Source organism: Ursus arctos, unplaced genomic scaffold (genome assembly GCF_023065955.2).
Source record: "Ursus arctos isolate Adak ecotype North America unplaced genomic scaffold, UrsArc2.0 scaffold_14, whole genome shotgun sequence".
In the NCBI taxonomy this organism is placed as follows: Eukaryota; Metazoa; Chordata; class Mammalia; order Carnivora; family Ursidae; genus Ursus; species Ursus arctos.
This window is the reverse complement of record NW_026622808.1, coordinates 1,627,970-1,640,254: the sequence shown is the minus strand read 5'-3', so window position 1 is coordinate 1,640,254 and position 12,285 is coordinate 1,627,970. Positions and strand designations below refer to the sequence as shown.

Here is a 12,285-nt window from a genome sequence, read left to right as displayed (position 1 = left end):
GGTGACTAACATAATAAAAAATTATTTTAAAAAAGTTTAAGTAAATAGGACTAAATGTGAACAGCTGTTCAATCTAGGAAATGAGAAAGTGTTTACCAAACTATTCTGCCAACGCTACTGTGGTTGAAAATTTTCTGTACAGGAAATCGAAAAAATAAAACCTAAAACGGAGGAATTCACCCCTTGCTTTTATTTCCTGTGTGGTTTACTAGTCAACTCTGTCTGTTTAAACCTTCCTGCTCTCACGTCACAGGACAGATCTCTCCTGTTTCACGCAGTCCCCCTCGAGCTCCTGACTGCTGATTGGAGCCTAGGATCCCTCCCTCCCTCCCTCCAAAGCAAATGCTAATTCTTCTGGAAGCATATGCCTTCAGACTCTGTTGGCTTCCTTCGGTTGCAGGGCACACAAAACAACACACACACACACACACACACACACACACACACACACATTGCCTTAAACAAAACCAAACAAAAAAGGCAACTTTCCCACATAACCAAATAGTCCTAGATTCCACTTTAGCCAAGTTTTGTGCCAGAGACCAGAGGATGAGGCCAGGCCCCCATCTCTCTCTCCCCATCACTGCCTTTTCCTCGTCGGTGTCGCTTCCACTTGTAGACAGGTCGGTCATTAGACTGTGGTTACAGCTTCCGGAGCTGTCTCCTAGGAGAGCGCTCAGCAGCCTTGGCCCCAGCGTTCTCAGCAGAAGTCCCAGGCTCGCTCTGATTGGACAGGCTGAGTCACAATCCCACCCCCGAACCAATCACGTAAGCCAGGGACTGTTAGCCCTGATTGGCCAACCCTGCGTCACACGCTCCACACCTGGATAAGCGGTGGAGTCTCCGTGGGCGGAGAGCCCTGGGAAAGGGGCGGGAGCTGGGAGTGGCTGGACTCTGGAAGGATAGCAGCCGCTGTCGCTGTCGCGGATGAGAGCAGAAAGGGAGGTGACTTGGTTGGTGACCTGGTCCCAACCCACTTTAGAGGACATTTGGATCTTAGTTGGTTCGGAGTGCTTTTTCAACCTGTGGGTCCCCCCAGTGATTTTTTTGGACACCGTAAGGGCTTGGCGGGTTAGCTGGATTTTTTTTCCCCTCCCGGAAGTAGCAATTAACCTGCTTTCCTCACGCGCAGCCCAGCGCCTGTCAGAAACCGGCACTGGCTGGGTGTGGTAGTTCACAAGGTGACCACGAGAGGGAGATGGAGAGGCGAGAAACCAGTCTCCAGTCTTCGGTTTTTGTTTACCTTTTAGTGAAATATAAAATATATACAGAGGTTTGCATCGTAAGGGTTCCGTTCAATGAATTCTTACAAACTGAACAAACCCGTGTGGCCAGCATTCATTCACCTCAAGAGACAACATGGTCAACAGCTCAGGAGTCCCCCTGATGCCCCGTTCCACCCACCCTCCCCTCCCCCTGCGAAGACCACCACCATCCTGACTCACAGAGCCCTAGATTCATCTTTCTTGTTTTGTCATTTATACTCGCGGAATCATACAGTATGTTCTCCTTTGGATCTGGCCTTTTCACTCAACATTCGTTTGTGAGCTTTGTACATGCTGCGGCGGGTAGTTATTTTGGGTTTTTTTTGTTGTTTTTTTTTTAATTAAGTAAACGCTCCCCCCACCCCCCGCCCCAAGGTGAGGCTTCCAGTCACAACCCAGAGATCAAGAGACGCATGCGCCACTGACTGAGCCCGCCAGGCACCCTAGGCTTTTTTTTTTTTTTTAACAGCTTTATTAGGTATAGTTTACGTACTGTAAAAGTCACCTGGTTTTATGTGTCCAGTGTAAGGATTTTTGGTAAATTTATGGAGTTTTGCAACCACCACCATGAACGAATTATAGAAAATGTCCATCGCTCCAGAAAGATTTCTCCTATGCCCATTTTCGCTTGGGTTTTAACCTCATCGTTTTCCACAGCCTTCAGGGACTTCCTTGGTGCCAGGCACTTTGCTAAGCAATATCAGTGATTTTAAAAAATCAGTAAGGGGCCGCTGGGTGGCTCAGTTGGTTTGGGCATCTGACTCTTGGTTTCGGCTCAGGTCACGATCTCGGGGTGGGGACATCGAGCCCCGGAGTTGGGCTCTGCACTCAGTGTGGACTCTGCTTCAGATTCTCTCCCTCTCCCTCCCGCTTACTCTCTCTCTCAGATAAATAAATAAAATAAAATAAAATAAAATAAAATAAAATAAAATAAAATAAAATAAAAAGTCAGCAAGACCTGGCCCTTGTGGACTACAGAGAGACAGGTAATCCAGTTGCTGTGATTCTTGGGAGCCACAGAGCAGCAGGGCACATGTGGTGACTCAGAAAGCCTTGAGCGTTTGGGAACCTTTAATTGCACTTGTGGGGAATGAAGGGAAGGAGAATCAGCTTGGCCACCGCCTGGGGGAAAACGTCCCTCCCGAGAAGAGCTCAGCTTTCCGGGCCTTGCTTGGAGAACTTTCTGACCAGGGGCTTGATTAGGGGTCTCTGCCCCTTACACACAGAACTTTCCGGACTCCGGCACACGTCCGCCTCCCCTACTGGACTGAGAGCTCTTAAGGACAAGGGTCTTGGCCCACTCTTTCACTGTGTCTCCAGGGCTTGACACAGTGTCTAGCACATAGTAGGTGCTTGTCTTCGCTCCATGGGCTGCCCTGACGAAATACTACAAACTGGAGGGCCTACAACAGCAGAAATTTATTCTTGCACAGTTCTGGAAGCTCAATGTCGGAAGTCAAGGTGTGGGCTGAGTCCCTCTCCCTATGAAGCCTCCAAGTAAGGATGCTTCCTTTGCCTCTTCTGGCTTCTGGGGATTGCTGGCAATCCATCCTGACCCCGGCTTGCACTACGTCTCTCCAGTCTCTGCCTCGTCCTCACAGGGCACATTCGTGTTTGTGTCTCCGTGTCTCTTCTCCTCCCCCCACCCCTGCTCATGCTCTCTCTCTCTCAAATAGATAAATAACATCTGAAAAAAAAGAAGATCCTTGGTGTCATCACATCTCTGAAGACCCTTTTCCAAATAAGGTAATATTTACAGGTTCCAGGGATTAAGACTTGGTATCTTCCGGGGCCATTGTCCAGCCTACTACGCCGCTGTTATTCACATCCCTGTCGCTCAGCGCTGAAACAAAGCCCTGGTAGAAAGATAAGGAGGCACGTAAAGGAGTGTTCTGGGCACCATTATTTGTTAAAGCAGAAAAAGACGGAAACGACCGCAACGATCCGTTGACATAGGAGAATGGACAAATGAACTACGGCATGGGATCATGGGCTCTTACGTAGTAATGAAGATGAATGAGCACCTGCTACATTTATCAACATGGATAAATCAATTGCTGGAGTATATACTGAGCTCTGTGCTGGAGGTTGAGGGTCAAGAGAAAAATTGGACCCAGGCATTTGCCCTAGGACCCTCAGTCCAGTGATGGACCCAGACCAAGAACTAATCGTGACAGTCCAGTGTGTGCACATCAGCAGCGTGCCCTGGGACCTCTGATTGTGCTGAGAATGAGCCAACCCCCGCCCCCGGGAACTCAGGGAAAGCTTCATGGAGAAGGATATTGAAGGATAATTAGGTTTGCACCAGGTGTGCATAAGGGAAGGGCATTCAAAGTGCAGAGAGGCCAAATGCAAAGGCTTGGAAGTATGAGAAGAGGAAAGGGAGAGAAGAGGAAGGGGAAAGAGGAAGGTGCAATCAGGGTACGGTCAGGTTCAGGCAAGAGAAATCCCAACAAGAGAGGGGACTTACGGGCTCCAGTGAAATGAGTTTCAGGAGTGGTTTGATCAGGCTCCGCTCCTCTATCTGCTCTGCCCTTCCTCGTGTGTCCGCTTCTTCCTTGGAACGACTTCCTCCCTGCCTGCAAGCGGTCACCAGGGCAACAACCTTCCTTACTCGATCCAGGGTGGAAAGGGGTTTCTGCAACCATGGGCAACCACTCTGAGCTTACTATCAAGTGGGCTACCTCCAAATCATGGCTGTGAGCAGCTACTCTGTTTGCCCTGCCCTTCCCGCCCCCGCCCCCGTCGTTCTCCACCTTTCTCTCTGTGTTGCTCTGAATCCTGGCAACAACACAGATAAATACAGAAGCCAGTGAGATCACGCTTTCGGTTTTGTAACTCCTCTTCTTTTCATATCTGATTTAAAAGACAACTACACTGGGGCCCCTGGCTGGCTCAGTTAGAAGAGTGAGGGACTCTTGATCTCAGGGTCGTGAGTTCGACCCCCATGTTGGGTGTAGAGATTCATTAAAAATAAATAAATAAATACACATTTAAAAAGACAACTACATAAAGCAGTACTTATACTTCTATGCGGATGGGCACACGATGTTTATTGACTTGGGGACCATCACAGCATAACGAAGGGGAAGAACGGTGCTATGACACAGCAGCAAAGGTTTGGTAAACTGTGTATTGAAATGAACATTATCCTTGAGGGGCGGCTGTGTGGCTCAGTCGGTTAAGCGTCTGCCTTCAGCTCAGGTCATGATCTCGGGGTCCTGGGATCGAGCCCCGCATCGGGCTCCCTGCTCAACAGGCAGTCTGCTTCTCCCTCTCCTTCTCCCTCTGCCCCTTCCCCCACTCATGCTCTCTCTCTCTCTCTAATAAATTAAATCTTTAAAAAAGAAGAAATGAACATTAGTCTCAAAAGCATTACTTTAAGTGAAAGTAAGCAGATGAAAAAGGCAACATCCTCTAGGATTATTTAGTGAGATATCCAGAATAGGGTAATGCCTAGGGGTAGCAAGTAGCTCGGTGGTTGCCAAGGGCAGGGGTGTGGAGAATGGGGGAGAGAGGGATAGGGTGTGACTACTAACTCCTTTTGGGAGTGAAGAAAACATTCTGAAATTGGATGGCGGTGAGCGTGGCATAAACTTGCGCGTATACTAAAAATGCTGAACTGTACACATTGAAATAGTGAGTTTCACGGTATGTGGGTTATATTTCAATTAAAAAAAAAAAACCACCTTCCTGTGTGTAGCAGTAGGAACGTACCCAGGGCAAGTGACAGAAAAAAACAACAAACATCCAGAGTGGCTTCACACAGGTGTTTGTGGCTGGGGCTGGAATTTTCCAAAGGCTGCTGGCCTTGGCTCACCTGGGTGGTACCTGGACCAGGATGGCTAAAACTGCCAGGGGCTTGTTGGGCCTTGACAGCTCTCCATGCAGCTTTTCTGCGTAGCCAGCTCAGGCTTCCTTAGAGTAGTCTGACTTCTGACATTGGCAGCTAGCTCTCCCCGGGATGGGTGGGACAGGAAGTGGAAGCCTCGAAGTTCGTAAGGCCTGAGCCCAGAAATGGACACATTATCATTTCTTGATATTTTAGTAATCAGAGCAGCCACAGAGCCCACTCTAATTCAAGGGAAGATAACATGACCCTCAATGAGAGGGACTTTTAAAAGATTTGGGCAGGATGCCTGGGCGGCTCAGTTGTTCAGTGTCTGCCTTCAGCTCAGGGCGTGATCCCAGGGCCTGGGATTGGGCCCCGCATCGGGCTCCTCTGCTCCGCTGGGAGCCTGCTTCTTCCTCTCCCACTCCCCCTGCTTGTGTTCCCTCTCTCGGTGGCTGTCTCTCTCTCTGTCAAATAAATAAATAAAATCTTCAAAAAAATAAAAAAATAAAGATTTGGGCCTTTTCTAATCTTCCAAAAAGGTTCTGACAGACTCCCAGGAAGGGCTTATAGGCACACTGCGCCCTGAGTGTTCGCACCTTTGTGATGGAGTCCCAGTCAGCTGGTTTTGCTGTGCTCTCCTGGCTGGACTGTTTTTATGTAGGAATTTGGGGATTTCGAAATACTGTATCACCATCACCACCACCATCATCCAAGACTCTTCCCTCTGGGTTTTTATTTGGATCTGTAGACTTTCTTCATTCCTGAGGTGACACAGGCCATGACCCAATGTGGGACCCTGGGGGCTCACAGAAACTGTAGGAATGTTCTGGCCAGCCAGCCGTCATCTGTGTAACCTCGAGTGACTTGAACTTGCCAAGGTTCTTCATTAGGCAGTGCAAACACTCACTTTGAGAAGGTGCATTAAGTGGGGTGTCTGGGTGGCCCAGTCGGTTAAGTGTCCAACTCCTGGTTTCAGCTCAGGTCATGATCTCAGGGTCGTGGGATCGAGGCCCGCATTGGGCTGCACTCAGCTTGGAGTCTACTTGAGATTCCCTCTCCCTCTCCCTCTGCTCCTCCCTCCACTCGCACTCTCTTTCTCTCTCTCAACAAATAAAATCTTTTTTTTTTAAATCCTCATATCTAGGGGCGCCTGGGTGGCACAGCGGTTAAGCATCTGCCTTCGGCTCAGGGCGTGATCCCGGCGTTATGGGATCGAGCCGCACGTCAGGCTCCTCCGCTGTGAGCCTGCTTCTTCCTCTCCCACTCCCCCTGCTTGTGTTCCCTCTCTCGCTGGCTGGCTCTATCTCTGTCGAGTAAATAAATAAAATCTTTAAAATAAAAAAAAATAAAAATAAAAAAAAATAAAAATCCTCATATCTAAAAAAAAAGAAGATGCATTAAGAAATGCCAGACAAATATACATTTGGTATATATTAGATACTCAGTAAAGAAAGGTATTTAAAAAATAAGAATAACACAGTTGCTGACAGACTGAAGAGAAACACAAAGATTGGAGGAGTGTGTCTGTGTGTGTGCGTGTATGGGATGGCTAAGTCAAGCCAATCTTTCTAGAGCAATTGGTAATATTTACACCAGAGCTGCACAAATGTTATTTTCTTTGGCCCGAATTTCCTCATCTGGGAATAAATTCCAAAGAAATCCATTCACAGAGGGAAAATACGTAATTTCTCTGCAGATGTTTTAGTAGCACTATCCATGGTAAGAAGTAACTGGAAACAAAACAACTGACTAATAAGAAAGAAAATCTTGAGGGGGCGCCTGGGTGGCTCAGTCAGTTAAGCGCCCACTCTTGATTTTGGCTCAGATCGTGATCTCAGGGTCATGAGATTGAGCCCCTTGTCAGGCTCTATGCTGAGCATGGAGACTGCTGAAGGTTCTCTCTCTTCCTCTCCCTTTGCCCCTTGTCCCCCCCACACACTCTTTCTCTCTCTCTAAAAAAGAAAAGAAAAAAGAAAATCTTGAAAAACCAGAGGAAGAGAACAAAATACCAAACAAAATGGACGTGTAGGAAGTCAAACGGTCAGTCCCTCCACTAAAGCAACTATTAAGCAAAAACTAACAGAATCAACTTTTTCTGGAGCCCTGGAATCCAATGAAGAGCTTACAGCAACCAGAAAGTGCTTAGTGAAGGGAAAAAAATTATTAAGTTTTAGTAAGAAAAGATTGTGTCCATCAATAGATGAATGGATAATGAAGATGTGAGATATATATATTATATTATATTATATTATATTATATTATATTATATTATATTATATTATATTATATTATATTATATTATATACATATTTCTCTGGCTGTGGGAATGGCAGCCCATGTTCCTGGTGTCACTTGCTAGACCAGGGGCTTTGTTCTAAATACTGTACTTGTATGTTTTGACCAATTTGGCAGTCACATAATGTACTGGTGCAAGGATTTTCCTTCGTCTTGTCCCCTCAGGCTGAGTCAGCTCCCCAGGTTGTGATTTTCAAAAGCACTTAAAGACGTTGTATACCCTTAGCCATCTGGGCAAGGGACAGTGGACAAGGACAGGAGCAGGTGAACTCAAAGGCCTGGGAAGGAAGAAAGCTCCTGGGAGGAATGAGGGCTTTGAGGGACTTAGCATCTACTAAGCTACTTGGACTACAAGGGGAATACCCAGGGCCAGATACATACATAGAAAAGAGCTCAGAGGATTCTAGGCTTGCATGTTTAGCTGATTCTTGGGCTCTGCACAAGCAGGAGACGAAGGCTAAAGCAGAGTTTTAGGTGCCTGGCTACTCATCATAGGAGCACCTCAGGTCAGATCCAATCTGAGAAGATCAGGAGAAGGGGTTTTTTCTTCTTCTTTTTGGCTCCAGGCAGTTATGGAAATCCTTGTCTACCGAGATAACGGAACATGTTCGGTGATGATACACGACAAGGAATACAGTTTTGGCAAAATATTTTGGAAAAATCTCTCTATCTCTCTCTCCCTCACACACACACACACACACACACACAGAGAGAGAGAGAGAGAGAGAGAGAATATCAGCCCTCAACAATCAAGAACAAGAAACTCTGGAGAAAGGGGAAAATCTGATTTTCAGAGTTACTGTATTATAATATTCAAAATATCCAGTTTTCAACAAAAAATGACGAGGAATGCAAAGAAACAAAAATGTGTGTCCCATTCACAGGGGAAAAAATTAAGAGAAACAGTCCTTGACAGAACCTGGATATTGAACTTATTAGACAAATACTTTAAACCAATTGTCTTAAATATGCTCAGAAAGCTAAAGAAATTGAAGAGAACATTTGAAAAAACAAAGAATATTAATAATATTCTAATTTAGATAGAAACTATAACAAGGAACCATATCAAATATTGGAGCTAAAGAGTACAATAATTGAAAGAAAATATTCACTGGGGTGGGTTTAGAAGGAGATCTGATCAGGCAAAAGAAAGAAACTTAAAGATAGAACAATCGAAATTATCCAGTCTGAGCTGCCCAGAGGAAAAAATGATGAAATATAGAACTTAAGGGGTGTGTGGGACATCATCAAATGTACCAATATATGCATTATGAGAACCCCAGAAGAAAGAAAGCAAGAGGCAAAAGAATTATTTGAAAAAATTAAGGCCAAACACTTCCAAAATTTTGGGAAATCATGAATCTACATATTCAGAAACTCAAAGAACTATAAGTATGAAAAATCCAAAGAGATCCACAAAAAGACATTACAATCAAAATTTCAAAAGTCAAATACAAAGGAGAGGATTTGGGAAAGAGAGTGGAGTAGCAAGCATCAAAACTGTCTTCCCACCTAGATAAGATTTGCACCAGTAGAATCTGTTTTGTGGGGGCGCCCGGGTGGCTCAGTCACTTAAGTGCCTGCCTTCAGCTCAGATCATAATCTCAGGGTCCTGGGATTCAGTCCACATCGGGCTCCCTGCTCATTGGAGAATCTGCTTCTCCCTCTCCCTCTGCCCATACCCCCTACTTGTGTGCACACACCCTCTCTCTTTCTCTTTCTCTCTCAAATAAATAAATAAAATCTTAAAAAAGAAAAAGAACCTGTTTTGTGTAACTATTTTGTACTCTGGAGTCTACTGAACACTTGTAACTTCAAAGAAAGGCCTGGATGGAAAAGAGTGATTAATCTCAGTCAATTTGAGGTCTTAGCAGAGTAGTAGTACCCAACCCCTTCCCCTGAGCACCATGGCAGGCAGCTGTGCACATGTTCCAGAAACAGCTTTTACCCAGCTGGCAGGGGCCAGGGTGAGCAAAAAGGACCACGTCCTTCCAATATTGGAGATCTGCGCTCTAATCAGTGACTGCTACTCCTGATCACAAAGGTTCCGACAAAGAGACAGGTGCTGTTCTTTGCCGCTCCTCCATCTAATGTTGCAAGCACATCTCCCTCTGGCCGAAGTGGCTTCCAGGAGATTTAAAGGATCAGGACCTTTTTCCCCCATCCTTTATTTTTCTCTTTTCCCATTTTAAGAGCCAGACCTTGAAGAATAAGACATTCAAAAGCAACTGCTATGCAGAGGAAATTAGAAAGTCATTGTGAATGGGAAGGATAGATGCAGACTCAAAAAACACCAGAAAAGGCTGTAAGTATACACCTTACGTAGAGCCTAAGCAAAGAGAGAGCTACAACAATTAAAAAATCAAAAACAGGGGTGCCTGGGTGGCACAGCAGTTAGGCGTCTGCCTTCGGCTCAGGGAGTGATCCCAGTGTTATGGGATCGAGCCCCACATCAGGCTCTTCCGCTATGAGCCTGCTTCTTCCTCTCCCACTCCCCCTGCTTGTGTTCCCTCTCTCGCTGGCTGACTCTATCTCTGTCAAATAAATAAATAAAATCTTAAAAAAAAATCAAAAACAAGGGCGCCTGGGTGGCACAGTGGTTAAGCGTCTGCCTTCGGCTCAGGGTGTGATCCCGGCATTATGGGATCGAGCCCCACGTCAGGCTCCTCTGCTATGAGCCTGCTTCTTCCTCTCGCACTCCCCCTGCTTGTGTTCCCTCTCTCGCTGGCTGTCTCTCTCTCTGTCAAATAAATAAAATAAAATCTTTTTAAAAAAAAGAAAAAAATCAAAAACAAAAACAGTAAGCTCTGGGAAAGGGAGAGAACCAGATTTCCGGAATTATTACAATATTAGATTCAAATGTCCAGTGTTCAGAAAAAAAAAAAACAACCCACAAGGCATAAAAGAGGAGACTATGGCCAATTCAGAGAAAGACCATACCCATGGTAAACAGTTTCTGAAAAAGATTTGATGGCATATTAATCAGACAATGACTTTAAAACAACTGTCTTAACAATGCTCAAAGAACTAAAGAAAGATGTGGAGAAAGCCAAGAAAACAATGTATGAATAAAATGGAAATATCAATAAAGATGCAGAAAATCTAAAAAGAAAGGAAAAAATATTTTGATCTTGAAAAGTATAATAATTAAAATGAAAAACTCACTAGAGAGATTCAAAAGTGGATTTAAGCAAACAGAAGAAAGAATCGGCAAATTTGAAGATGGGAAAATAAAAATTATCATGTTTGAGGAACAGAAGGATAAAAGATTGAAGAAAAGTGAATACAGCCTGAGAGACCAGTGGGAGATCATTAAATGGACCATCGTGCATATTGTGGGAGTCCAAGAAGGAAAAGAGGGAGATAAAGGGGCAGAGAGAATACTTGAATAAATAATGGTAGAAAAATCCCCAAATTTGATGAAAAACATCAATACAAACATCCAAGGATCTCGAAGAACTCCAACTAGGATAAACTCAAAGAGACCTATTACTGAGACACATTAAAGTCAAGCTGTCGAAAGACAAAGACACAGAGAATTTTGAAAAAAGCAAGAGAAAGGCATATCATTATCCACAAGAGATATTCAATAAGATTATTATATATTAGAATATATATTTATATATATAATTACATTATAATGTAATATTGTATTCAATCAGAAGTTTTGCAGGCCTGAAGGATGAGGTACTCAAAGTGCTAAAAGAGGGGCGCCTGGGTGGCACAGTCGTTAAGCCTCTGCCTTCGGCTCAGGGCATGATCCCGGGGTCCTGGGATCGAGCCCTGCATCGGGCTCCTCTGCTGGGAGCCTGCTTCTTCCTCTCCCACTCCCCCTGCTTGTGTTCCCTCCCTTGCTGGCTGTCTCTCTCTCTGTCAAATAAATAAATAAAATCTTAAAAAAAAAAAAAAAAACACCAAAGTGCTAAAAGAAAAACTGTCAGGCAAGAATTTAATATCCAGCAAAAAATGTCGTTCGGTAGTGAGGGAGAAATTAAGACATTCTTGGATATATACAATATTCAGGAAGTTAGTTACCACTAGACCTGCCATGCAAGAAATGCTAAAGGAGGGGCACCTGGGTGGCACAGCGGTTAAGCGTCTGCCTTCGGCTCAGGGAGTGATCCCGGCGTTCTGGGATCGAGCCCCACATCAGGCTCCTCCGTTATGAGCCTGCTTCTTCCTCTCCCCCTCCCCCTGCTTGTGTTCCCTCTCTCGCTGGCTGTCTCTCTCTCTGTCAAATAAATAAATAAATAAATCTTAAAAAAAAAAAAAAGAAATGCTAAAGGATATCCTTCAGGTTAAAATGAAAGGACACTAGACAACTCAAAACTGTATGAAGAAATAGAGATCTCAGTAAGGGTAAATATGTAGGCAATTGTAAAAGCAAGTATTATTGTAGCAATGATGTGTAAGTCCATTTTTATTTTCTACATGATTTAGGAGACTAATACATTTTTTTAAAAAACTCTTTATTAGTCTAGAAGCTAGTATTGTTATAACTTTGGTTTGCAATGTCACGTTTTATTTTCTACATGATTTAAGAGACAAATGCATTTCAAAATTATTCGTTTCTATTTTTGGACACATGATGATAAGGCAATTTCACTTTTAGGCATGTATCCAAAAGAATTAATTTCGTTTCCAGGTATATATCCAAAATAATTTAAAGCAAGGACTTGAACGGGTATTTGTACATCAATATTCTTAGCAGCATTATGCACAACAGCCAAAAGGTAGATACACCAACAATGTTCATCAATGAATAGATAAAGATTTACAGTATATACAAATAATGGAATATTATTCAGCCTTAAAAAGCACTGAGGGGCACCTGACTGGCTCAGTCAGTGGAGCATGTGACTCCTGATCTCGGGGTGGTGAGTTTAAGCC

At 44.3% G+C, this 12,285-nt stretch overlaps 1 long non-coding RNA gene across 1 annotated transcript; it reads right to left on the bottom strand.

Annotated features, from left to right (window-relative positions):
* Positions 1-2,318: 2,318 nt before the first annotated feature.
* Positions 2,319-3,975, bottom strand: LOC130543662 (uncharacterized). Its single transcript, XR_008959162.1, has 2 exons — positions 3,736-3,975; positions 2,319-3,121 (listed from the first exon to the last, which is right to left on the bottom strand). It is a non-coding gene; the product is annotated as an uncharacterized LOC130543662 (long non-coding RNA).
* Between the last annotated feature and the right edge of the window lie 8,310 nt (positions 3,976-12,285).